At 38.1% G+C, this 27,604-nt stretch overlaps 1 long non-coding RNA gene across 1 annotated transcript; it reads right to left on the bottom strand.

Moving 5' to 3' along the window:
• Positions 1-614: 614 nt before the first annotated feature.
• LOC147234553 (uncharacterized) lies at positions 615-27,604 on the bottom strand. The gene is made up of 3 exons (XR_015106027.1): positions 27,465-27,604; positions 9,603-9,742; positions 615-1,256 (listed from the first exon to the last, which is right to left on the bottom strand). It is a non-coding gene; the product is annotated as an uncharacterized LOC147234553 (long non-coding RNA).

The raw sequence follows: 27,604 nt of genomic DNA, 5'->3' as shown, positions 1-27,604 counted from the left end.
AAGTATTACTTGAATAAGGCTGTGTATTAAGAAATATAAGGTGGACCTAAAACGGGCGTTGCGGCGTGAATCCGCAGGCCTGCGACTCGATGCCGCGGTCGTGGGTTTTATCTTCGCCGGATGTTCTGGACACACGCGTGGCAATTGATTTATAAATTAAAACAATTTTACGGGACAACATAAAGGTTCTATGATGGATTTGTAATTTAAGATGTAAGATGTGTCCTACCTGGATGGCAAAAGCCGCATTGGTCGGATGTGTACCTTAATCTATTCGAAACAAACGAGAAAAACGATACTAACTAAATTGTTATTTTTTGTGTTCAAGATTGCTCGGGCTGAATCCAGGCTGCAGTGACTGATCTAGATTGTAATCCCCCCTGCGTGGATCTGGCTCGACAGGCCAGACGTCCAGTCGTGCCCGCGCAGGCCAGCTTGTCCTCACAACCTGCTTCGTTGACACAGAACCGTTCCGGACTGGAAGTGATTGTCAGTACTACCAAAATTCGTGTGAATTAATAGTAAAAAAAACGGGTTTGTGGGACACACACACAGGCACACGCACACACACACACACAAACACACACACACACACACACACGCAATATAAAGCACATCAAGTTCCAAACAAATTGCAGACGAAAGGTAAACTATGTTTATTTCTTTAAGTGAGCACACACATTTTACAATTTCTGATGAAATAAAGACGGATTAATGAATGAATGAATAAATAAAATGGCATACTTCCAAAGATGTTGAAAGAGACACCACTGGTATCTCACTTAATGGCACTGGATGTGAGTGGTCAGCTTTGCTTCAGCAGCACGATCAATACTGGAGGCTTCAGCAAGAGTCTTGACTCCAATATTTACGTGCTGCTACAGAAAAGTGACCTGCAATAATGGCTGACAAATCAGCTTGGTTCTCCCAGAATGATGCAAGTGGCTTGAGGAACTTCTGGCTGCCTAGGTTGTGGAGTCTGGCTCTACTGCGGCAGCACAGAATGGCCTGCATCCCAAAGTAACCCACAAACCATTCCGTGCTGCTACAGCATCACCAGAACAGCGGCAGCCTCCGTGAGCATCTTCTGCTTCTTTTTCATCTTCTCATCTCACAGTGCCAAGCATATGCTCCTGGAGAAGTGTGGACTTCTGCTGCTTATCATTTATCTGCCAGCGAAAATTGTGATGGGGTTCAATCTGAGTCTTGTGCAGATTTAGATCTTCTGTTCGGTCCAAAGTGGGGGAATGTGCCAACTGAAACACACAAGCAAGAATTAGAAATTAATGACATTCCCAGTGTACTAGTTCAAGACATACAAGCTACCAAAAACTCTGATAAAATTGTATATGATATATTACATGTGTTTGTTAGTGGACAGTATGACTTTTTTTCGGTAAGAAAAAAAAATATCAATCAGCTATACTATGAAGATGCAGAAATTGTGTATTCAAATACGAACTAATAGATCCCAGATGCCTCTTTAGTCACAAATTAGTCCTTCTCCGGTTTGTGACCTGAGGCCTTCAGGTTCCCATATCAGTCACTGGATATTGAACACGGACAAGCTTAAAAATATTTGTGATGTCACAAATCTGCTTGTAGGTCCAACCAAAATCAGATTTCCCCTTTAAATGTGTGAATACTCCTACACAGTGAAATGTAAACTTGAAACAACAGGAGAAGGAAATAACACTCATTCATTTTAATGGACAGATATCAAGTACGTGATCTGACAGAAAGGTGGGCCCATTTTGTCTTTTATTCATAAACTGGACATGGACTAAATGCCTTTACGAGACATCAACAAGATCACTCTGAGGTTTCACACTAGCCAAGACATACTCACGGTCTGCATTTAGGAGAAATCAGTTATGGAATCACCAATGGAGAAATATGCAAGGCTCAAGATGGCAACTATAGCACACCCGAACCCCTGATTATCTGCCAAACTGTGGAAAATGTATCGAGCCAGGGGTGTCTCACTGTTTCATTGAGATTCAATACAGTCTCAAATGAAAATCTAGTTGGCATCAGTAGATGGAGGTGGAGTTTAAGTTAGTACATCATTGATGAAATACCATCCACAAAAAGACCAAAACACCAAAGATGGGTGCCACAAGTCACTTTGACTTGACAAAGCAGGAGACGCACAGGTGAGGACATTAACGTTGTTGTAACAGTGACAGTGAGTGAGGAGACCAGGGTTCGGCTCGTCAAAGCTGATTGCGGCAGCAATCATTAATGTTATTAGTTCCACCAATGCTTTTCCTAGTTTAGCAGGTCAGGGGGCTTGTTTTGTGCAGGTCAATTAAGTTCGCCTGCACCAAACACATACATGTCGTGACATCAGTGTCTACATTGGCAAAACTGGGTACATTTAACTACAGAAATGGATAATTGTAACTAAACAAGGGAACTGCTTGCACATTAATATGAATAATGGGTTTTAAAATAAAGAAAATAACAGTACAAACTGCAGAATCAATAAAAAAAAATAGAAAAAAAAAGATAAAAATTAAACTAAATACCAATCAACCAGAGAAACAGAAAGAACACTGCCAATGTACAACGGAGAAGCTAACGGAGGTCTGCGTCCCACAGAGCTCACACAGCTATAGTGGTTGCCCCTCCCCCCCTGCAGTGGGTACAGTTGCTTTGGCTGGGAAGAGGGTTTCTATGGCTGGGGAAATCCACTGCAAACGAGACATGGATACCATTTATAATATCAGCCACCCAGCTTAGCATGCATGCAAGTGAGGATAAAAATCTTAAGCCTATCTACTCTGAAAAGGTTTCAACATCAAATCTGACAGGACAGGCAGAAATGGAATAGCACTGAATATTGAGCAGCTGTATATTTGTGATAAAAGTAAACAATACTCCATACCGAGTCAACAGAACTGATTACTTGACGAATGAAGGAAGGTCTGTTTTGTGAAGCGCTAGCTGGCCAATTCTGTGTTAATATGAAGAATAAAACATGGCAGAATTTGGATTGTCAACTGGCTTCATAAAAACTGCCAGAAACAACAAAATTAATTTATATTTCATTAATCCCTCACACGGAAATTCCTTCTCTGCATTTAACCAATCAGGGATGAACCATGAGCAGTTGGCTGCTGTCTATCAGTGCCAGGGGAGCAGTTAGAGGCTCAGTGTCTTGCTCAACAACACTTCAACACACTCGGAGGAGCCGGGAATTGAACCAGGAATCTTCGGTTGAAAGGACGATTGCTCCACCCCCTGCATCAAGCTGCCCCTATAAATAGTCCGATTTCCTACAAAGGAATCTCTGCATAATTTGAGGAGTTGGGTGTTAATGATTAAATGTAGTAGAAGATTAATGGATGTAGTGAGACAAGATATGAAGGTAGTTGGTGTGAGAGAGGAGGATACAGAGAATAGGGTTAGATGGAGAAAGTTGATTCGCTGTGGCGACCCCTGAAGGGAAAAGCCAAAAGGAGAAGAAGGTGTTAGTGATTAAATATCTAAATTAAGTAGATGACCATGAATTTGATTTTCCTTAGAAAAGTTGACACTGCATTCAGTATAACTATTCTCAAAAAAAAAAAACCAATAACCGCCACGGGCGGTTAACCATTGAACCATGTTGGTTGGTTGGTAATATGAAGCAATGTAAAATTGCACAGGGCAATCCTATCAGCTTAAGACTATAAGGGGAAATATGCTATCCCTTGCACACACCCTTGATAAAATAATAAAAAAATATAACTCATCTTTATTTAAATAATAAATGTGATTTATATGAATGAATACCCCCACCCCCACCCCACCCCACACACACACACGCACATCCCCGCTACAGAAAAGATACAGAGAATGCTCTGTTCGGACGTCGACTTAAGCTATTTTTACACTTCTATTACAACACTTAGGAGGACTTCTCTAATGATGATTTTTAGTAAATTGAGAAAAGAAGTATAATACATATATACATAAAAACTTTCATATACTTTCATACACACATTAGGTAATCATAGTTTGCACCTAAGGGTTGGGCCATATCCATCTATGTCACAGGATGATTTAAAAGTCCCACTGAAGGGCTTGAAGAAAGCTACCCATGTTTCCTCTTCATCAGCTACAATGTGACTGCTGAGAATATATGCATATTCTCATAATAAAACAAGAGCTTTCTAGCAGTCTTTTTGAATGGATGACGTAGCCAGGGCAGTAGTGGCTAACTATATCAAATAGAAGAGATGCTTTGCTGAGGTAATGATGCTAAAACAAATTTAAGAACATTAGGGTAAATACATATCAGTGTACTGTAAACCAACGCATACACTTGTAAAGGTGGCAGCCCATTTTCAATACTGAACCATAGATTTTAAGCCATTTAAAAATGTCTCTATCGCAATAAAAATTCAAATTCAACTATATGGATACCAGAATTCAGAGTTTTATCTGAAAACGCCCAAATTGTTCTGGCTCCCATACAACACAAATGAAGCGTAATAAAAATGATCCTACTTGACATTACATAATATTTTTAAACAGAGAAAAAGTTGTTGCTAAAACCTAAATCTCCTTGGCAGGGCAAGTAGTGTTGGTGCACTTGTTTAATGTCCTTGTTGTAACAGGACATTAGACATTGAACACTTAATCTACCAGGCCTCAGCTAACATTTAAATGTTTCTAAGTAGGTAATTTAGTTAAATGTATTATATTGAGTTATAGAAAGCATATACTCATTTCAAGGAATAATTGCGTGTGGGTGTTATTAGAATACATATTACCAGTAATAGGTGCGGAGCAGTGTGTTATGTTCACCAGTGTCAATTGTGGTAGAGTTAAGGCAAGATAAGATAAGATAAGATAAGATAAGATAAGATAAGATATTAACTTCATTGATCCCCAGAGGGGAAATTCCTTTGTCACGGTAGCGCAATGGTCATCATGTCAAAAACAAAAACATAAGGGAACAGTAAGGGTGAAAAAAACACAACCAGAACTAAAAGACAATATAAATAAGAGTGATGATAGCAGTGACAAAAAATAAATTAAACAAAACTAGAAAAAATAGACAGGATGTTAGCAAGATGGGACCAACAAGGATAAGAAAGATCACGGAGTTCGGGCATGACATGTGAATGAGTGAGGTAGTGAATGGGGTAAGGTAGTGAGATTGTTGAAGCAGTTCGGATGCACCTCAGGCTGATCAGTGTGTGCCGTCCAGACTGCTGCTATACAGCAGTAATTAGGAATGCAGCTGCATTTATCTTTATCATGGTGCTCGTATCACTGCTTCCAAAAAAGCGTTTTAACTGACTAAGTGACTACTACAAACTACACTTCATTTCTGAATTTTAAACTGAAATTATATTCTGAAATGAGACTGGATACTTGACAACATCACCACAACCAGTTTGGGGACTGTTAGTCAAGGTTTTTGTCAATACGGGAAGGTTATAACCCTAGGATAACCCTAACAACTGCAGTACTTGCAAGAACACATGATATACTGATGATATATATGATAGCCAACACTACTAACTGGACACTTGCCATTTCATCCCATAATTTCCTTTGTAATTTGTACAAGCCCTAAATTTACAAATTAGGTTGGGGATACTATTAGATTAGATTGTAAGTAATGTGGTCATAGTTTTGTTAACTAAGGTAATTCTAAGAATGTGTTCAATAGAAATACATAGTGATACAAACCAGGTGAGATGTCCATTTTCTTTTTCAGATGACAAATGTCCAAGAGGTGTGTTCTTGTTAACTATTCTCCCAATCTTTCTCTCAGTCTCTATCTCTCTCCCTTAGGAGAACATGCCTGGGCATGTCAGCTTTGATGCTTAGCCTTTTTAACCCCTTCCTATGACATTTTCTGTCCATACAAATGGCCTAGGAGTCACCTGACACTAACAATGAATTTAGCATTCAAATGGTGATGTCAGAAATAAAAAAAATGACCTCAACTCCATGAACTGCAAAAAAATGAGTAAAGTAAGTATATGATACGTAAACTAGTTGACGTGTTCCCGGCTCGCATTGATTCAAGTGCATTAAAAAATATTACAGTAGTCTCATACGCAGAAATTTATTACTAGCTTTGGAATTACTGTTACATATACAGATCGATGCTGTAAAGACACAATAAATGACTGGATGACAGATGCAGACAGTGACACCACCAATTTGAAGTGGAATGTTGTGAGGCATTAGTTTAACAATCAACAGCATTTACACACAAGTATCACTCTATGTAACAGAAAAGCACATATTGAGTCTCTCCCATAATTTAATTGCTAATTAAAATAATTTACAAAATAAATCACAGTGGTGGAAATCATGTTCTGGGTTAGAATTGAAAATGTCAGCTGACGTTGTAGTGGTGAATACAGACCTAATTCTTGTTATGACAACTAGACTTGAATTTCTTCACTTGAATAAAGTTCAGAACTGATTAGGCCTCTTAGATTTCTTCAAGTGAAGAAATTCAAGTCCAGATGCCACGACAAGAAGATTTCGACCAATTCACCATGACCTGGATAACCGAGAACCTCCACTGACAAATACAGACATAAGTTGATTTTTTATTGCTGTGGACTACTAGCGTTTAGTTGTCAAATTGCTATCAGCACAAACAAATAGAGGTGCACTGTATTACATAATTTTGTTGATATCTGATATGTCAACATTATGTATTTCATATGACTGATTACCTAATTTCCGAGAAAACAACATTTCTACTGTGGTGGAGTTAAAATAGTAGGTTGCAAGAGGCTGACATATTTTTCAAAATGCACATACAGTGTTTACTGTGCAAGATAATAAGTGCTTCATCCCAGGTTACTCAAAAAATTTGCCATGATTCTACAGATTATTTCTGTTCATATATTCGTTCAACTAAATACTAATACCATTTTTGAAAACAATATCTCCTATTATCAATGACTTAGCAAAACATATAGTATCCTATAGCAAAGCTCATCTTTCAAAATATATCTCTAATAACATAAATCTAACATAATTAAAGGTCAGGTTCTGTGAGAAACAGATTTGTGGGCAGACTACTCATGATATCAGCAGCTGCCACATAAAATGTGGTGCCTATGTTTAGCATTGTAGACCATGTGAGAACGGTGCATTTTACAACTGATTAAAATAGTCTTCACAGTAAAGATCTGAACCATTTGAAAAAAAATGGTGAAAAATGCTTTATATTGGGAAAAATAATCAGTAGCAATAGAGTCAATGTCTTACAATTCAGTAATATAAATACATCTTAACATTCTGGTTATACATGTTATTATGATTTCAAAGCCTCCTAAATTGGTGTTCCTTTACAGCCAATATGACCTCCCCGCTCCTGCTGTTCTTATTTCTTTAGAAATAAATGCAGATATTGTCATTTGACATTTTACTCTAAGTTCAGTACATTAAACATTAGCATCTGATGGAACTATCTGGCCTATTGCTGATCTGCTTAGGTACAGTCTCAGCCGATTAACCTGAACAGTAGGAATACCAAGACAGTGGGCTTGTGCAATAAAGATGATGCCTTGATGTATTAGTGAAAGGGCAGGAGTTTTCCAATTCCTTTTTCTTCTAACACTGCAAAGTTTGACACAAACTTGTTCACCTTAAATTAAGCTCAGGTGATAATTAAGAATTGCACAAATTATTTTCTGAAATGCTTTAAAATATCAGGATTAGATTTCCAGTTACTGTAGACTGCGTCATACTGTCATTATCATGCTTGGGTATTATGATGAATGCTGATAATGGCTTTGAATATTGTGGTGTATGTTTATTTTCCACATCTCTCATTCTTAGCAAGATATGTTATTAAATATAAAACAATACAATTTTAGATATGAAAATAATCAGATATTGTGGTTGTGTAAAAAGAAGCATCGTAGTTTTATTTTTAAATCTTGAACACTAAATCATAGTTGGCCTGGGCACATTTGATATAGACACAGAATCTACAGTCTTGCCCTCTAAGTTACAGGGTCGGTAAAACTGTTCACACACTGAGAGAACCCAAGACTTTGGATGTTAAAAACACTATGGTTTCCACTGATTGCACAAAAAAAAATGTACATGGAGATTAAAAAGAATTGCTCAGAAGGCTCATGATACAGGCATATTTTAAAAATAACAGTAAAGTTGAAGACATATTGTCCAGTCCAAATGTGTTAATATTTTAGCTCAATACAATGAAAATTGAGAGCAACGTGCATTCTGAAAAGCACTGCTTTTCAGAATGCTCAACTGTTGGAAGACACATCACCTGCAACAACATGTACAGTAGTCCCAACACAAGCATTAACCCAAGCAGCAGTCCAATGCCCAGTGAGACCCAGCAACATTTCTCAGCTCAGTGCCTAATGACAAAACAAAGAATAAAAAAACAAAGATGTCTCAAGGACAGTTACTTCACAACAGACATCCCTGAAATTAGTAAATATATTCCCAGGGCCTTTCAGAATACCTGAATGCAGATATGAGCTACAAGGCTGGATGGCTTCTGTCAAAGGGCTGATACAGAGTGAGAGCAAGAGGAGCCCCCAACTGTTTCAAACTTCACTGTTACATGATCCGGTGCCAAGCCAGAGTCAATTCATGATGAAAAATGTTTTTTTTTTGTTTGTTCAATTGGGCTTGAAGACAACAAATTATTCATTCTATACATCTATGCAGAGCTTTACACATTAAAAATGCCTCATTCATCATTCCACCATGACCTTCACAAGGTGTAATTTGCTACGACAGAGGAGACAGAATTTTGTTTTTATACTATTTACTCAAATTAATATCTTACTGTTGCACAAGGTCTTATCACTATAACCTACACTATCCACTACACCTCAATCTCAAATTTAAGAAATCTCCATTGCCAAGATGTCATACTTTGACCATAAAAATTAAAAGTTGTAGCCCTAAATAAATCTGTAAGCAGGTTGTGATAATATAACATTAATCATGATGGTGACTCTAGATATTGCTAATACTGAAATGCTTACCTCAACAAATAGTTTGGCCGCATTGCAAGGCGCCAGATGATAATTACATTTAAATTCATTATGTGAAGCCCATTATTGAAAAAAGGAACTGGCTGCATGAAAAAACCTTATTTGTACCCCTCCATTGCTCGTACTTTCAAGAATTCAATTCCACTACTCCTGAGCACTGTCATGGTCATAAATTTTACAAATAAAAAGCAGCGACAGTACCATCCAAGGCAAAGCAATCGACAAATTGACTACTGATAAAAATATGAATATAAGTATTTATTTGACTTTAACACTCAATTCATCATATTCTTAGTTCTCACTCCAACACACATATCCGGGCTTTGATTCTACTTCCATAGTTTGTATTTAAACTTTTTAGCTATACAAGCCTAATTATCTCCCTTCACATTAAGAATTGATTATTTGATATATCATATCTAGTATCGTTAGTAAATAATAGGCAATTTAGATTTCCAGGGATGCGTGACAAGGGGTAGGGCGTGTGTGTGTGTGTGTGTGTGTGTGTGTGTGTGTGTGTGTGTGTGTGTGTGTGTGTGTGTGCGTGTGCGTGTGCGTGCGTACACGCAACACTCTGACTCTACTCACTCCGCATGCAGCTTTGCTGGTGACAAAATAAGAGGCAGTTGCCAAACGTTCACAGCTTGTTGACGGATCAGAAGCACAAAACGAAATATGGCATCATTTCACTTCACTGCCGACAGTCAGGGCAAGCCCACAGAGCCCATCTGTAAAAGTTATAAACGTGCACAGACCAAGGGATTCAACAAACATTTCACTGACAGACATGCCGAACTGACTTAACTTCACCTGAGTAAACATGACAAATAACATACAGTTGAAAAAGTATCATGACACAGCTATATTTTATGGAATTTATAGAACAATTAGAAATAGATAAATACATCTGATACTGCGACATCCACATTACTAGCCAGGTAAATGAGGGAGTAAAAAAGTGTATCAGAACCAACAAAATAATTTATTCAATTATAACTTTCCATTTCTAGAATATGTGCTGAGAAAAATGTTGACCACTGAAGTGCATTAAATTCTACTAATACTTTTTAGTGTTTAAAGCAGTAAATTCGTCTGCTATTTTCAATTATGGTACATTATTTGAGAAACTTGTTTTTAAATGTTTTAAAAAGTACCATGAGTGAAGTTGCAATGATCAAAATTTTTTGTGGATAAAGCTGCAATGGTGTTTATAATAATAAAGAACGATTAGGTAGCCAATGATTCCATCCCACAGTGTATTCTCTGCTCACAATAAAGGCTACTCAGTCACATCTTTATGAGGGAGAGGAGCTGCATCACATCAACTACTCTTCTTTCTTTCTCACCAAATTACAATGTAGTGGTACATCATGTGACACAGAGTACAGAGCACAAATGGAAGGAAAATAGATCTATCGCATCTGAATGACAAGACATCTTAAAACGTGCAACAAAGATGTTGTAGAGGGAAAAAAATAATGAATAATACTGTGCTAATGTTCATTAGATTCAAATGTGGAATCTTACCAGTGGAAGTCACTGAGGAAAGCATTTTCATGCTCTGTGGTGTGGCAGTTTGTCAGGATTTAACAAAACAATATCAGTTAGAATTATCAAAGATTGTTTTCTATTCACCTAAAATGTTACAAAGACACAGAAAATGTCCCCAGAAAGTATGGATGCCCTGACTTACAATATTTAAGACAAAGGACTCCTGATTTTCATGCTCACTCTCAAGCTCATGAGGCTTTTGCATTTAAGCTAAAAATAGAAGTGTTATCTCTCTGGTGCTCAAGGTTTATTTGCTGACAGAATTTTTTAGAAATCCTAGCATCAAAGAAATCAGTAAAATAATTTGTAATGTGTCATAAAGTGTATTCTCAGCAGGAAAAATTATTTCTGTTTTTTTCTTCATACAGTTATCAAGCAGGTCAAATCATTGTTGCCTTAAACAAATTTAGACAAAACATTAAAGCAATCTTATACTTTCCTTTTGCCACAGCTTCAAACATTGAGAGGAAATGCTGAATTGCAACATGGACATATCCTGACCTATAACTGTAGAAGATATTCTTGAAGAGAGGAAAAAAAAAACCTCTTTCAATGGAACTACTGTAAGGGGAACAAAAATCCATATTGTACTGTGGTGAAAACATTAAATATATGAATGTTCATCCAATATGCATATGTGAGGAACTAGTTTTCCATCCAAACTTCAGCTCTGTAGTAGGGGGCTAATCCTAGTAAACCCTGGAACATTAGCACACTCAGTAAAACATGTCCAGCATGGCATAAGCAGAGTACTGGGATTCCCTGGACTCTATAACTATGGTACGTTAAAGGAGCCAAAAATGCATGTAAAAATAAATACTTGAAAGAGGGATCACACTAAACATTTGAAGGACATCAGCAAAAGCTATTTTTACTTCAACTAAGCAGGTAAATAACTTCCCTATACCTTTTTTCAAGATGTGGGTGTGAAAAAGGAACTTGTCACATTCAAGACAATTATTAAAATGGGCTAAAAACCTGTATGGTATAATTACAATTCAACTTAATAAAAAAATGTGTACATAACTGATGTAATCTCGTTCAATTATCCTTACACGGGTTCAATGTGTGTCTGTCTTGCTGCAGAGCATATTTCTCCAAATTTTGTTTAAGAGAATATTACACACTCACACTCGCACACACTCACACTTGCACTCACACACACTCACACCAGACACACACAGAAACACACTCACACCAGACACACAAACACACACAAACAACACACACACACACACACACACACACACACACACACACACACACACACACACACACACACACACACACACACACACACACTACAAAGTTCCCTCATTACTATCAGTGTTGTCTATCCTCTAAACATACCAGAGGCCATAAAATGTCTGGCAAAATATTTAATCCCAATACAAAATGCATTCCAGCTGAATATCATGTATTCTTCAACAAATACGTATCTGAGGCATCCAGCTCCTTCATTTGAGCTATCTCACACTTCCTGCTGCAGCCACAGAAAAAGGGCAATAAACAGGATACAGACAAGGCAGTTGTTGTTTTTTTCATTATTTTTTTGAGTCCAGCTAAAGCATTCAAATTGTACTTGATCAACAGTATTAGCTTTTGGAAAACCTGCCTCAGACTATCCTATCTGATCAAGTTCATAAAACAAAAGGCATATATTTAAAATTATCGTCAATGACTATTTAAGATTCTTCAGTATGACTATGACTCGATCCAAGTCTGAGTATTTTTGTGAGCACATTAGCAAAAGAGGAAACAAGTTTAGTTGAATGACACACACACACACACACACGCGCGCACACACACACACACACACACGCACACACACACACACACACACACACACACACACACACACACACACACACACACACACTCACACTCTCTCTCTCTCTTACTTTAGGGATTATATAACCCCCTCATAATTCTGTTCTCATCCAAAGCATCTAGCCTAGGTTTAATTGGAATACAGGCTTAGAAAGTTGAAATATGTGTGTTAAAATACACAACTAAAGAACTGTGTAAAAAATAATTTGTCTCTTCTAATTAATATAATTTTTATACAGTAATAACTAAGACAACACCTATGACAATAAATACATTAGATAAAAAATTTAATGTAACAACCCTGTAATGTAATACCCCTGTTCTTTTAACATGGTATATATGGAGGCAGGTGTACACTGAAAAGACTGAGACCGGCATTGTCTGCAAAATTTAACATATAAAATATATTCTTGGTAGTTGTTCAATGAGACCAATCAAAAATATATGCCAACTGATCTTTACCACCAAACGCTGCACACACACAAGCAGGAAATTAGAGAAATGTTAAAGATTAAACAAACCAAAGACTGTTTTTTGGAGTCAACGTTAATTATATTTTGCAGTAAAAATGTTTCTATTCATACATCAACATATATTTTCATAGGGTTAAGCTAAATATGAAAGAGTTCTCAGCAAATTCTACTAGAAGATATTACGCAAAAGGATCAAACCAAGGGTTTTGTTTGTCATAGGTAATTATTACTGAAGTGTGAAGCCCTTAATTATTACACAGTATAGCAAATTTTTACATCTGGTAATGTCAGGAAGATGGAATTATCACAAAATATTTGATTTGAGTATTATTATCCGTATGACATTACACTGTCTCTGGAATTAAAAGCAGGGCAAAACAGAATGTCATTAAACATTAAATTTTTGTTTGGAGGTCGACATTTGGAATTTTGGAAAACAATGGAATGGTTAAAATATATGTCTGTGAAATAATAATACTCCCTGATAAAAACCAGGAAATGAATGTGGCAGTAAATAGTAACAGAACAATATCTAATAAATGCTTTTCTTATATCTTGCAAAACACTAAATCGCAGTAAAGCAAAAAAATAAAGAGAGAAGGGACAGATCAAAGAGAGAGGGTTGAGTGTAAATGAAAATATCCAGTAGAGGGGTGGATGAGGTGTTTCATGGCTTATAAATTCACAGTAATAAAACTGAAATGTATTCTATAACTCAAACCAGCCACCAACATGTTCGTGATAAACATAAAATATTCAGGTCTATTGGGTAAAAAGTTAACACTTCTGGCTAATCTACCAGCAGTATAAGTGAAAAAAGGCTGTTGCAGCAAAGATGCAACACCAAGTGACTAGACAGAAAAGCTACTCTCCTACCATGATCAGTCTTAAAGTCTGTGTTGGTAAATACTATTTTTTTTACATAAAATGCAATTTCTCTGAAGCATCAAATAAACTCCTTAAAAAAACAGCAAGTACTTTCAGCATGATAAAATAAATACAAAGGGAATACGCAACTGCTGAGTGCACTGAGGGGCTAAGAAGATCAGAGCTTTATAAATGATCATTTAGTCTTAGGAAAAATACTAACAAATTGAGCCTCTAGGTGACTGTCCTATGCACATCAAATATGACAATTTTATTTTACCAGACCGAAAAAATTAACCCAACCTCCCCACCCCCAAATCAACCTGACAACTTGATCTGCTGTACTGCTGCTACTGGTATAACAGCTTACACCTTACAGCTAAATAATTTGCATCAAATTGAAAATTATTTTTTTACAACTAAACAATAAAAACAATAAAAGTAACTTGTACAAGCACTATGAAAATTAATTCAGAACTTAACAGTGCTCGGGAGATAAATGACTATCATTAACAAAGCCATATAATAGCTTTTGCTACCCAAACTAAGAGACCACCCTCCTGAAAATGATCAACAGGACCCGGGAAAACCGGATCCCATCACAGTGAATTCAAATACTAAAAAGTTTGTGCTGAGTGGTGCAGAAAGGAGAAAGAAGCGTGTGTGTGTGTGTGTGTGTGTGTGTGTGTGTGTGTGTGTGTGTGTGTGTGTGTGTGTGTGTGTGTGTGTGTGTGTGTGTGTGTGTGTGTGTGTGTGTGTGTGCGCGTGGGGTGGGGTGGGGTGGGGGGTGGGGGGTTCTCTGAAGCCTGGCTACAACACATGTGAGCAAGTATAAGAAGAGAGGCACAGTTACACCAGGAAATGGGGGTGGGAGCCCATTTTGCCGGAGGGGTCTGAGAAGACAGAGTGATGAGTCACTGAATGTCATACAGTTTGAAGCAGCACAACGGTGCTCTACAAAGAGGCTAAAAGGGAAAATACTGGGGAATGAAGGAGTAATTAAGACCTGGAGCACTTAATGGATAACTATGCCACTATTTAATTTGAAATAAAACATAAAAATGCATATACATTGGAAATCGGGGATAACAACCAGTATCAACAAATATCTTGTGTTTTTTCTGTTGTTGTTTTTTTTTTTTAAATATGTATTTGACCAATAAACTGTTAAAAGTGTATCAAATGTAAAACACACTACTCTGATTCTTCACCTCATGGCTTCAATTCAAAGAAGTCATTCCTTTTCCCCCCGAAAATAATATCTGCCGCATTTAAAACTGAAAATTTAACAACTCAAAAGTATTTTTTGACAAACTGCTGGCATACTAGAAAATTATTACAAAAGATTGGATCTGATCGATAGATAGGATAGTGACCAATTAGGTAGCATCAGCTAAAATGTGACTTTAAACCACCACTTCCAAATTTTTCAAAATGTTCAGTTAAGCAGAGGATTGAATTGTAATGAAATTCGTTATTTACATGCCAATAAGACGACTAGCATGAGTTGCTGTCAGCAATGTGCATTAATTCTAAAGGTAGGTACTTAGTGTGTCCATAACTTTGAGTATGCACACATCAGCAAATGGAGCACAATAAACATACAATGTATACTGTATACAAATAAAAAAATATATAATTACACTAGCTTTTGATAGATCAGAATTATATTTATCATAAGCAGACAGATGTTTTAGAATTATGTGAGCATGATGGTTTAAAAACCCATGTGTGGAGAAAAACTTGAGCTTTTGTTGAATTAACTCATTTTAGCACAACACATAGTGGGCATCAAATTTATCTTGTCACTGAGAAATATCAGATCTATCAGAGTACAGCAATTTCCAACTCCACATCTCTACTTTACAGTGTGTCCACCTTTTTTCCTCCCCAATATGACATTGAAAAGGTTCATTGAAGCTAAATGACATCCACAATTATGTATAATTAAAATCTTGTGACATGAGATTGGGGATTTTGTCATGAAAATGCGGTGTAACTGCTTCACCAGGCTCAAACACACAGCTTCAAAGACATCTATGCTCTTCAAAGATGTTGGCATTAAATTGCATACTCATTTTGTGTTACCACAAAATAAAAAAAGGAAACACTAATCTCCACCTTACTGTAGAAGAATACTGTGTATCATATGTATGAATAAATATGTCTCCGTGAAAATTGTATGAGTAAGCACACTGTCAGATGTGACAGAAGGGGGGGGGGTGCACAGCAGGGGAAAGGAGCAGATGTGCCTGGACTATCTTCCTGTTCCCGGTGCACTTAGCTTCAATTAGGATTTTTATTTTTATATTCAAAATTTCTTAATTGGCAACGTGGACACATGTGTGATGAAATAAACGAAAGGTTGCAAACCACATGAAGGCCTCATATTATGTAACATATTAAACTGATCTATCTTCAGAGGAAAGAAGGAGGGGCGGGTTTTGAAGCACAATTATAAAGAGTCAATCTTTTACTTTTTCATCAAGTGGTCATGTTTACATGTTTTAGTCGAGTAGAGCAAAAAAGACACCCCACCTTTACCACCCCAGTTATTATATTTTTTTTCGCCCCTTCAACGTAATCTACTTGAATTTAGTGCGGGTGAAGAGTGAGGTAGGCTCGTCCGGGCAAAAAGAAAGGCGACTCTGACTATGATATATATACCTTACAGCGAAGAGCGGCACAACTACGTGCGAGTTAAAATTCTTACTGTGCAAAATTGTGAACGGAAACTCGACCGATCCGCCTCGCCGTCGCTACAAAAGTTCAAACGCCGTGTCACTTGGCTGGGTCCGGTTCGAACTTCACAAAGATCCCACCCCGAATTATTAATTGGTTATGACGATCGTCCCTGCGCAACTACGAGGAACGGACACTAATAAAACACACGTTAACGGTCGCACAGTGTTCCATAAACAGGGGAATAAAACAAATCGTGTCGTTATTTGGCATTGAGGGCATGGCTACCTGTAAGGTCAAGCGACATTAACATGACGATTACTGTTAGACTCCGCGAATAATTTCACCTTTCATGTCAGAGGGTGGAGGAAAAAAAAAAAAAAAAAAACCTCCATGGTGATACAAAACGCCTAGTAAAATTCAGTTACCGCAAAAGACACTACGCCTATCCAGGTCGCACGTCGTTTTTTTTCCCTCCCAAGCCAGAGTGCATTTGTTGACACTGCCGACTTCGCCCTCCGCGGCTGGAGCCTGGCAGCGTTCGCACCTCCCGCTCAAAACCGGGATGCGACGCGAAATAACGCTCCGATATAGTCCAACTTTGAATCATAACCCCCCCTCCCCCCAAACTTACGTCCATCCTACTTGGAAAAAATGAATTAACGCCCACTCTGGTTCGTACAAAAACGTACCGATTTCTCTCCGGGTGAAACCGAAGGCTGTACTGGCGTTTTTTTTTGTTACTCCGCAGCAAAGTCAGAATCCCTCTCTCTATGTGCTTGCGAGCTAAGCTAACAGGCTAACTGCTGCGAGGAGTAGAAGCTGGCAAAGCTGTCCAAATGACTAACGTCTCCCTGCCACGATCCGACTCCTCTTCCCTACGTAACGTTATTCATGCCGTTTAATCCGCCTCTACCGGCTAACGGAAATTTATTTAAATATTTTGAGTCTGCAATTACCTGAGTTTTCCTCGGAAAGGCGAGGTTCCGTTCGTTTAAAAAAAATAGTTTATTTTTGAGCACTCGGTTTCTTCTCCGTCTCAGCGACGGCTTTCTGTCTCCGCAGCATCCTCTCTCCGCAGCTGCTGAGGCAATCGCTGCTCACTCGAAAATGGCGCCGAAAGATACACTCCTCATTCAAATTCGATAGAGCCTCCCATTCTTACCATTGGCTCGGAGCGGAGTGAAGTCCGCGCCGCTGATTGGCTGCTGAAAATGCACTCTCGAATGATCTCGCAGCCGAGGCAGCGATCAACAGAGAGACTAGTTAACCCTTTCAACCCCTCGACCCCAAGTGCTCTCATGGGAACTACTGTCATGACAACGTCCACGTAAAAACTTATTCAAATCGGGATGTAGGGGATTAAATTAACTCCAAGACCCTCGGTAATGCCCGCGTATATAAATTAACACAATTTTCTTGTACTTGATGCTCAAAATATAATCCCAAAGCTTGAGACTTCTTAATTGTGTGGAAGCTAAATCAAGGCCAAGGCCACCATGTCACAGAACATTCAGAGTGAAACCATAAACAATACAAATGCATCCATAATGTTGTGTTACCCCTGTCATTTTATGTAATTATTCATATCTGTGCGCTATTCCTTATTATGTAATGATGCATTGGAGGCATAGAAAAAAAAAACTTCTGTTTAGTAGATTTAAAAATGACAACGGACAATATGGGAATAGAAAAATGACTAAACAATTGAATTTTGCTCAATACATGTATGTCTCAGTTGTTATTCAGAGACACAAAACTGTATTCTCATGACCCTCTTAGTTAATAGTAAGTGTGTGAGCAAACGTGTATTTCTGTGTGTGTGTGTGTGCGTGCGCATGTGCGAGTGTGAATGTGTGTGTGTGTGTGGACACTAAGTGAATGTCTTTCTTTCACTTTCAACATCTTGTTTCTGAGTGCTCCCAGGTTTGTCTGCTCCCCAAACAAACGGTAATGTTATTCCATGTCACAACTATAGTAGGTCATTTCTAATTGGTTGTTTAGTCTTTGATATGATTGCTGGGAAGAGGAACAGGTTACAAGGGAGAAAGAAAGCACTGGCAGAATGGTAGGCAGTACCACAGCCCCACGTAAATATTTATTAAATTCTGTCTAAGTTAATCATTTATTACAGTAACTTGCAGTCTTGCTTTTTTATGTTGCTGGCTAACTTTTGCCAGAAGCCATATGTGGCTAACCAAGACAGAACCTCTATTCACTGCCCTACATACTCATTTTTATTGTATTGTAAAAATAAATACACAAGTTATAACATTCTGTTCATGCTATTTTCATTTTGTTCTCCTTGACCTTTATAGTCCATAACATGCAATCCTTTGTTGACCTGTAATCTGTGACCAAATAGTTACTTCTTTTTTTTTTTGACAAGGCCAATTCCTCTTTTTGGCTGATGTTTTTTGACACACTGAAGAAGCAACTGTCAAAATCGTAATACGAACATTCAGAAAAAAATAAGTCATTCGCACATATATACAAACCAAATCAAATTAAATCCTTGTTTGGTTCATATCTGAAGAAAGCCTAATACTCACTCAACACAGTAGTACTATGGAGTATTATGACCAACATAACCACTTTACACTTCCAACATATATCTTGCTTTCATTTATCTTTCACAGAGGCATGTGAAGTAAAAGGCCTCTGAGGAGACTGTATTCATATTGTCAGTAGGCTTACTGATAACTGTCATTCACCTTTTAACATCCATTATAAACTGTGCCCTCAGTTCAAATTGATTCATCTTAACAAAGACAATGATGCCCATTTGTGAAACTGATCATTCTACATCATAGTACTCATACTATTCAAATAGTTTGATGCGAATAAAGCATGAGAATATGAAACATATGGAATCATCACTACAATTGATAGGGTGTAGCTGTGTTGTTTCTGTTTACCTGTTTCATTGGGAGCAGATAACAGTCTACTACTAGCAATTGGCCCAATGTCAAAACATGGAATCAGACACGAGTTATTCCTGGTTACCGATTGGCTGAATTTGTGGCAACTTGTTATAGTGTGCCAAGTTGAGCAAGAATGCAGACAGACCTGAGGGCTCACAGAACTGAGAAACACTGTGTGAGAGTGTCCAATGCTTTGAGAGCATAGCGGGGACAGAAAGGGATTATGTGGATAATAGCAAACACAATTATGAGTTAACGAACCTCCATTTCTTTCTCTACTCAGTTCAGAGTTTTTTTGTGGTAGGATCATTTCTAAACAATTCATTTTCTGCAAGTCCCATCACATGCCCAGGGTTGAAGCAGATATACAACAACATATCGGTAAATGACAAATAATTGGACATTTTGCAAAGTTTTGAAAGGACAAGCAAGATAGTAGCCACTAAATTGTGCTCATTGACAAGTACAAGCTCATTTTACAAAGTAATGCAAAGCATAATAGTCATAGCAATCTCAGAACTGTTTTTTTTTCTCCCAGATGACCCAGATTTAAATGCTTCATCTGTCTGCTGTTGCACTTTCACTTACCCATTATTACTTACGATGGATATCCTGTAACTATAAACATGTGAAACTTGCGCACATTATTTCTAGTTTACATATGGTCTGCAGACGTTTACAAAGCCTTTGTTACAACACATCATGTATATTTGTGTATCTCATTGAGTGTTTCATATTACATCTAAAAAAACATTATCTTTTTAAAGCAGAATATGATACCATACTTTTCTGACTGCCCTTGATGTAGGTACCAAGACTCTCTTTCAAATGTGTTTCTTATTCAGCATGGGTAAATATGCAATTTCTCTTGGAGTGACAAGTTGATCAAAAACGGTCACAGAATAGCCAACAAATACATGATCGCAGCCATAGATGACATGACTGTAACATCTGGTATACGCATATTATTATTAAGTCAAAGAACAAATAAATCAAGGACATTTCTTCGAAGGCCAAGGGCAATTGAACCAAATCATGAAAGATGTCTAGAAACAACCGCCTATTTTCTTGAGGTGAATGAGCTGGAGCACTAAAGCATCTTAGCAGTATGTTACACACTCCTCCCATGCCTTTCCTTGTTATAATATGGGGATGAGTTTGACACATACTATCTCTGTTTGTCAAACCTTGTCATTAAGGCATTCCCATTTGCCTTAAATAGCAGTGACATCAAATTGTTGCGTTTAGTTTTCCTTTATAGCTGATCCATGTTTAGTGTTTACATCTCACTCTAAAGAAACTCTGATGACTTCTATAGTTCAAAAGCGACTTCTCAGCCACATTATAAAGTACTTATAGTCCTTGACTTAAGATTTAAGAAGGTTGGCGTCACTATGAGGGACCACAATTTGGTGTAGCGACAAACGAAACCTATAGAAGAGGCGGGTAGGGCCCTGCCACTTTCTATGTGGCTGTCATAGACATCTCACATAGTATGAACCAGTTTTATCTCAGTTACACGTAATAATGAAATAAAATCCTGCTGTATATTTGTAGTTGCATTGGTGCCCTTTTGGGAATAAGTGTTGCCACAATCTGCTATTTGTTTTGCTCCCCAACTGGACAGTTATTTAGTAAGTGGATTAATGTACTTTGCTATTTAAAAGTGTCTATATAATCAGGTGTCATTCCTTTTTTTCTTTACAGTAACAACACTTTTGAAGCTCAATATTTAACTACATATGAAACATGTAATTGCTTTTTGTGGTTGTGTCTGGTAGCAGAAACATGTTTCTTACATTGGAGTACAAAAGCAGACCAGGAGAGAGAGGGCGCCCATTGTGTATGCATTCTGGTTTAGTGTGGACAATGGGAAGGAGAGAAAAAAAACTCACTTGTTTACAGATAAACTGGTTTGGACAGGAAGCCAGTAAGGAGGAGCTCTGTGTTGTTTAACAGGCATGTGGAGAGGCAGGGATGAGCCAGCAAAAACACTGCCGTGACCATACGGACGATCATGATGCAGTTTTCAAAAACATCACGAGCACATAAACGTTCATATCTTCAAAAGCGAGTATTTCAGTCATGTGAATTTGTAAACACCCTCTGTAACTTTAAGGCACCATTGCAGTCAAATTTGCTGAGCAACATCAACAGATGTTTTAATTTGTTCAATGTCACTATGACAAAAATTAACAAGATAAAAAGCCCCTCATGGGCCTCTATTAGCAGTGCCAAACAGTAGACGAGTTGAGTTTGAGTGAATACTATACAGTTCATCCTGCATTGTGTCACCGTCACATGAGCACACACTGCCTTCCATTAGGCAGGAGATCCTTATGACTCACGAAAACACAAGTCACATGCCACTATACAAATGAACCATGCAACTCAGACTGCACTGTTACCCACAGCAGTTTTTTGCAGGACCAAATGAAACCACATTATAATGCATCTCTTCAGAAACAAGGCCAGATCTCATATATTGCCTGGTCACAGAAGGCCAAGCCGACTGCAAAGTTAACATGCTAGGGCAATATTAAGTCCAATGTAATTTGATTTCATGTTAGATGACTTGTGACTAGTTGTTACACTCAGCTGCTTCCCATTCAATGAGTTTAAAAGATTTTCACACTATCACCAAACATGGGAGTGCAACTACATTAGAATTTAGTGAGGCCACTGTTGGACCACTACACACAGCCAGTATGCAGTGTAACTTTATACCAGATAATATCAAACCCAGAATCCACATCTGAGGTAGATTGAGGAAGTGAGACATCACCCATGTTTTGAAGCCTTGAATTCAACATTTTGACTATTGTCACATTCATTGCAACTATAGATGACATGACAGACAATCTTGCAGAAAATATCTGAGAAGTCCTGAAACTTTATCACCACATGACATTGTAGTGGCGCACACCAGATTAAACTAATATGATGGCACCATGTTTTAGAAGCCTCTGTGCGTGTATAATTTGTAACTGAAAGACATTGGTGACGCTCCCACAGTTTGCTTTTCAGTAATATGTAAAAGTAATGTGATGTTAATAAAACAATTTTACTGACCCAAAATCAAAAATAGTCTCTTTAATTTCTGGGAACTGATTTTGTTGACTGTTTATATGGTCTCCCTTCCCAGAATGATCACTCTGGAGCAAAGTACTTCTCCTTTCATATACGTCTCACCAGCATATATCAACAAAGCCTATGCAACTTTGTGAAGAACAGGTCAAGACAAGTGACTTTGCCAACCTGGCACTGGACAGTTTCAATTGAGAGCTACAGCAAGTCCCTTTATAATGTGTTTTAAGAGCTACATTACTTTTTTGCAGAAGCCTGAATGACTAAAAGTGAGTGAACAGCAACAAAAGCGTGAATGATGAGATATCAACTTATGTATTGACTCAAGTCCGCATTACACTAAGATTGCCCAAATTGCAATGTAATTCAAAAGACAGCAATAAATACAAGCAGAAAAAAAGAGCAACACCCTGCGACAAATGATAAGAAATGCAGCCTTACTTTGTTAACTTGGACTATTCCCCTGTCTTGGTCTTTAGAGGACACAATGAGCCCTGCTGAGAACTCCATAGTCCAGTGAGACTCTCCATTGATGTCTACTTGGTTCCCCTCCCCCTCCCTTTCGGAGACATCTGTAGCAGCTGCCCCCTTCTGCTCCTGTCAGCAGGGCTGAGTGCGTGTCTGCATGCTGCTGGAGGTGGGGTTGGCTCAGAGGTTAGTGTGGGGCGTGTTATGACACCTCCCCCTTTGGAGGGGTCCGGCCTGCACACTTGTGGAACATCACATTTTATCAATGGCTAATAGTCACTAGCAGGTCACCCTGAAAACACAACAGAGACCTTTGACCTTTTTTAAAGCCCAAACACTCTACAAGGGGGTCACATTAGGCACATGGCAAAACAAAACCTTGAGCACATTTATATAATTAAATCCAAGAAATCATTGTAAAATGTCCCGCTTGTTTTTCTTTCAGACGAGCCATATCTTCACGCACTACCATGAAAAATAAATTTCATAGCTTCAAGTCAGGGAGACACTAAATACATGTCACATGCTTGTTCAGATACTACCATACAAGACGGCCTCCCTATTTAGACTTTCTACAATCTTATAGACATTTTCCATACAGAGCAATCAGGTCGAGAGAATAGTTCATGCACTAAATTTCTTATCTAATATTACAATTGTATTTTTTGGAAAAGAAAGAAATAGCAGGTGAGAACTGAGAAAATAGGAAAAGTCCTGATCTAATCTATATATGATCTACAAAATAGAACTGTTTATGATAAGTCTTATAAGCAACTTGATTTTAATTATATTGTGTTCTGTATTTTCCAATGGGCTCTATATTTTCTGTCTTGTTTAAAACAACATTTTTTCTCAAATAAATGCAGCCATGTGCCAAAAGTGTTGGAGCAATAAAACGTAACCAATAAACACAGAGACGTGCCTTACAGCACTGTGAGTCAATGACTGCTTTCACACAGAGATTTCGCTATAGTGCTGTAAAAATGACCAGACCAATATGCTTCTTGCTTTAATCACTGTCGTGACATTTCACATAATAGTGTTCCTCTAGAATGATGCTCTGGTAAAGCTTTTCTCTAATGCATTGCCACCAACTGTAATTCCACCACTGGCTTACCTGTGGAACAGATATGGCAAAGAAATGCAGACGACTTTTGGCATGCTCATGGTTACAAATTTTCAACTTCAGATTATGATTGAAGTTATAGAACTTTGATATATAATATAATAAATATTTTTGATGCCTCGATATGACATCATTGTTGTGCAAATACATAGATAAGCAAATGATAACTATCCAGTGTGTTCTAAATAATTCATTCATATCACACAGATGCTGGTGCACCACCAGCTACACACCGTCTCAACTGCATCCCATTATGAAACTAAATAAACAGACAATAGCAGGCTGATATTTATGAATACTAATATGCAAATTTGTCAAACTCTCAAAGTCCCCCTCTAGTCGAAAACTGTGTTTTTTTTTCAATTGAATGCTTAAGCTTCACTGTCAAGAATGATGGTATACAGCATACAGTTGGACACTTGAAGGCTGTTTGTACTTTCAGTGACCAAATTATATACTTTTATCTAAAATCTCTTTTCAGCAGATATGGCCCACAAGCAATAATTTGTGAACGCTAAAATATTTGACAGTACATTAGACAGTGCTGCAAGGTGCTATATCCAACTAACCTGCATGCCATCTTCAGTCTGTACAATACAATGCCACATAAGTAAAACATTTTTGGAGGTCCATATGAAAAAAGATCTTTCATTTACCTCTCCTCATCTCCTCCAAAGAGGTTATATTTTAATCATAATGAATTTAATCATAATTGGTTGGAGCTAAAAAAAATTGCTGTACCATTTAAGTTTTGTGACAAAACAAAAAAGTTTAGATGGATTTCAATCTCTTAGGATAAAATCAACTGAGATATTTGGTGATATTATGCAAACTCTCTCCACAATTTTTTGAACTGCCAATTAAATCATTTATATCGGGCTGAAACAACACCAACGATTTATGCTGCATTGAGATTATGCTACACGACAATATTTTCATCTCTGCAAATAAAAAACCATGAACCATTCATCAGAGTCCCTAAGTCGATTTCATTAGTCGTGTAAAACAGTGGCCATACAGTCGAATATCATACTCGATATCATACATACAGATAGAAAGTACTTTTTGTCGTTTGTCTTTGTCAGCTTCCAAAAAACATTGTCACTTGTAACACCAAGTTGTCGTTTTTTATTGTAAGTGAAAGTTCAGGGAAAGTTCAGTTTTCAAGAAATGACTGATATGTCACAATATATTCCTAATGTAAAAATAAAAGAAGCAAGTCACTCGTTATTTCAGTTCCAATATCAACGGACAAATCTGACACAAGATCAGAATTATATCAGGAGTAGGAGTTGTAGTAGTCAAAACAGTTGTACATGTATTACTAAGGCTTCGTTGTGCACTCTTGTGATAATTCATAATTTTTCGAGACCATATCTGTGTTAAAGCAATCAGTCTACTGTGAATATAGTAGTTTACAGGAATTTAATTTGTGTGACCGAATGCCACATTTCACTCAGACATTCTGCATAGTGAAAAGCTCCTCGTGGCAAAAAAGACAAGAATTTGCTGCTTAAATGTGATATCAGTATTTCTGCTAAAGTTGACATTTAAGTGCTCCTCAAAAAGGCTCCGCCTCAAGTTTGTAGTAGATACAAATAAGTAACTATATATGCAGAATCTTTTTCCAGCAGTGAAACTTGGGTAAAGACCTCTCTCTGTTGCCTTGATTTGTTCACAAGGGAAACAAAGTAAATAGCAAGACGGGTGGAATGAGGTAGCAGAGTTAGGGGATAGGTGAAGAAACAGTCGATATCATATCCAAAGCCATCTTGATATCTAAAACTCACAAAACAAATGAATACCACTTCACAAGAATAAATAGGCCGCATCCAGTCGGTGACCTGTTCAACGTGACGTTCAACGTCTCATTCTTTTATGCTTGTCTTCTAAAGGACATCAAAATTTGTGGAATATGAACATACAAGAGCATGTCCAATTATGCTGTGGCTAAAAATGGCAATGCAACATTGTTTAGTTATTCCTACCGAGTTTGTTGTTTGTCAGCTATTGGTATAGGTTTATCTAATTTTACTGTCTATGACTTTTTTTTTTCTCCCTTCACTTTTCAGATATGCACCTGCTGTTAATCCACGCTGCAGTTCCAAACCAAGCAGTTAGGACATTAGCACTGTGCAGTAAAACCATTAAGTGATTCAATGAAAAGAAAACCATGTTTCATGTGACGCTATTGTCAGAAGAAATGACAAAGAGCTTGAAGAGCCAAAGAGACACAATTTGGAAAAAGTTCAAGGGTCATCTATACATCTTGAGTCAACAGTTGTGATCCTGGGTTTACCGATATGAGACTTGATGTCTAAGAAAGATTTTCTGACTTTTTATGGGATTATCAATATCAACCCAAGTAAACTAGGTTTACAATGTGCTAATTTGATTGGTTACCACACTTCCGTTGCCATGACATTGTCAGATGCTATACATTGTTTACTTAACAATATCATACAAGCGAACGTTACTTCCTCACTTGCTGAAACTCTGTGAAACGGAATGAAATGCCCCGAATACAAAACTAATCTATTCATTGTCTTGTTGCCGGAGAATTGAGAATACGGAAGTCCCTCCCTCCGCGGTTCTCTGTTGTACCTGGATGATGTAACCACTTTCCAAATATAGCGTGTTGCTGATGGCTGCGTGGTCTCCCCATTGGTCCACGTCGCTGTCACTCACCGCGTGTCATCGCGATCGTGTTATTATTGTAAACAGCCCGCCTGCTCTCCACCGACGCTCTGTGCCGAGCCGACTACTCCATCCAGTCCTTTGTTCATGCAGCGAAAACACCGACGCGACAAAGCAGATAACCGCCCGCCCAAAACCCGCGGGTCGAACCTCACAGCAAAGTTACGCACACAGCCATAAACAACGACGCCCTGTTCGGGCTGTTGAATAAAATACTCCCGGGAGCTCGGATGTGGACATGTTTGTCGATAACCGGGCTCTCCGTGCACCCGGCGATTGACTGCTCAAGGGTGCTGCATGAATGACAATAACAAAACTGCGAGATCGTTTTGAAGACTTTTCTCGGCACAATATCTTCGTCGTCTGTACTCATCTTACCCAAACACGCCGACTTCGCTCCATACAAGGTGGAGATAATATGTAGCGAAATTTGTGATTGACAGCACTTGAGCCTCGCTTACAATGACGGCCCATACAGGATCGAATTGTTCGAGAAAACTATTAACTTGTCATCTCGAAAACAAGGTCATCTCCGACAATGCATACATCGGGCCTATAAGTTACAGTCTACCCGGTCAGTTCATAAGCAAAGGGACTTTACTTTGTGCCCGAATGTCGCAGAGCATCGACTAAAAACGACTTTATTTTTTTGTACACTGACTGACAATGTACGGAAAACTCAACTTGTCAAATGGTCAAAGAGGAAAAGTTGAAAATACTCCACCGTGTGTTTAATGGCACTTACTCGAAAAGCCTTTGGGATGCGTCTCGGAGCGATCGGCTGCATCTCCCCCCGCCGCCAGCCGGCCGCCGGTGACACCCTCACCTCAACATGTCCATCCGGACAAGTTGACAACAAGCTCCCATTCCCGGACTAAGTGCAGT

The sequence above is a fragment of the Fistularia commersonii genome, chromosome 4 (assembly GCF_037954325.1).
Source record: "Fistularia commersonii isolate RoL2024-O1a breed Wild chromosome 4, RoL_Fcom_v1.0, whole genome shotgun sequence".
NCBI lineage: Eukaryota > Metazoa > Chordata > Actinopteri > Syngnathiformes > Fistulariidae > Fistularia > Fistularia commersonii.
The sequence above is the reverse complement of the archived record's forward strand: the minus strand, read 5'-3'. Positions and strand labels throughout refer to the sequence as shown.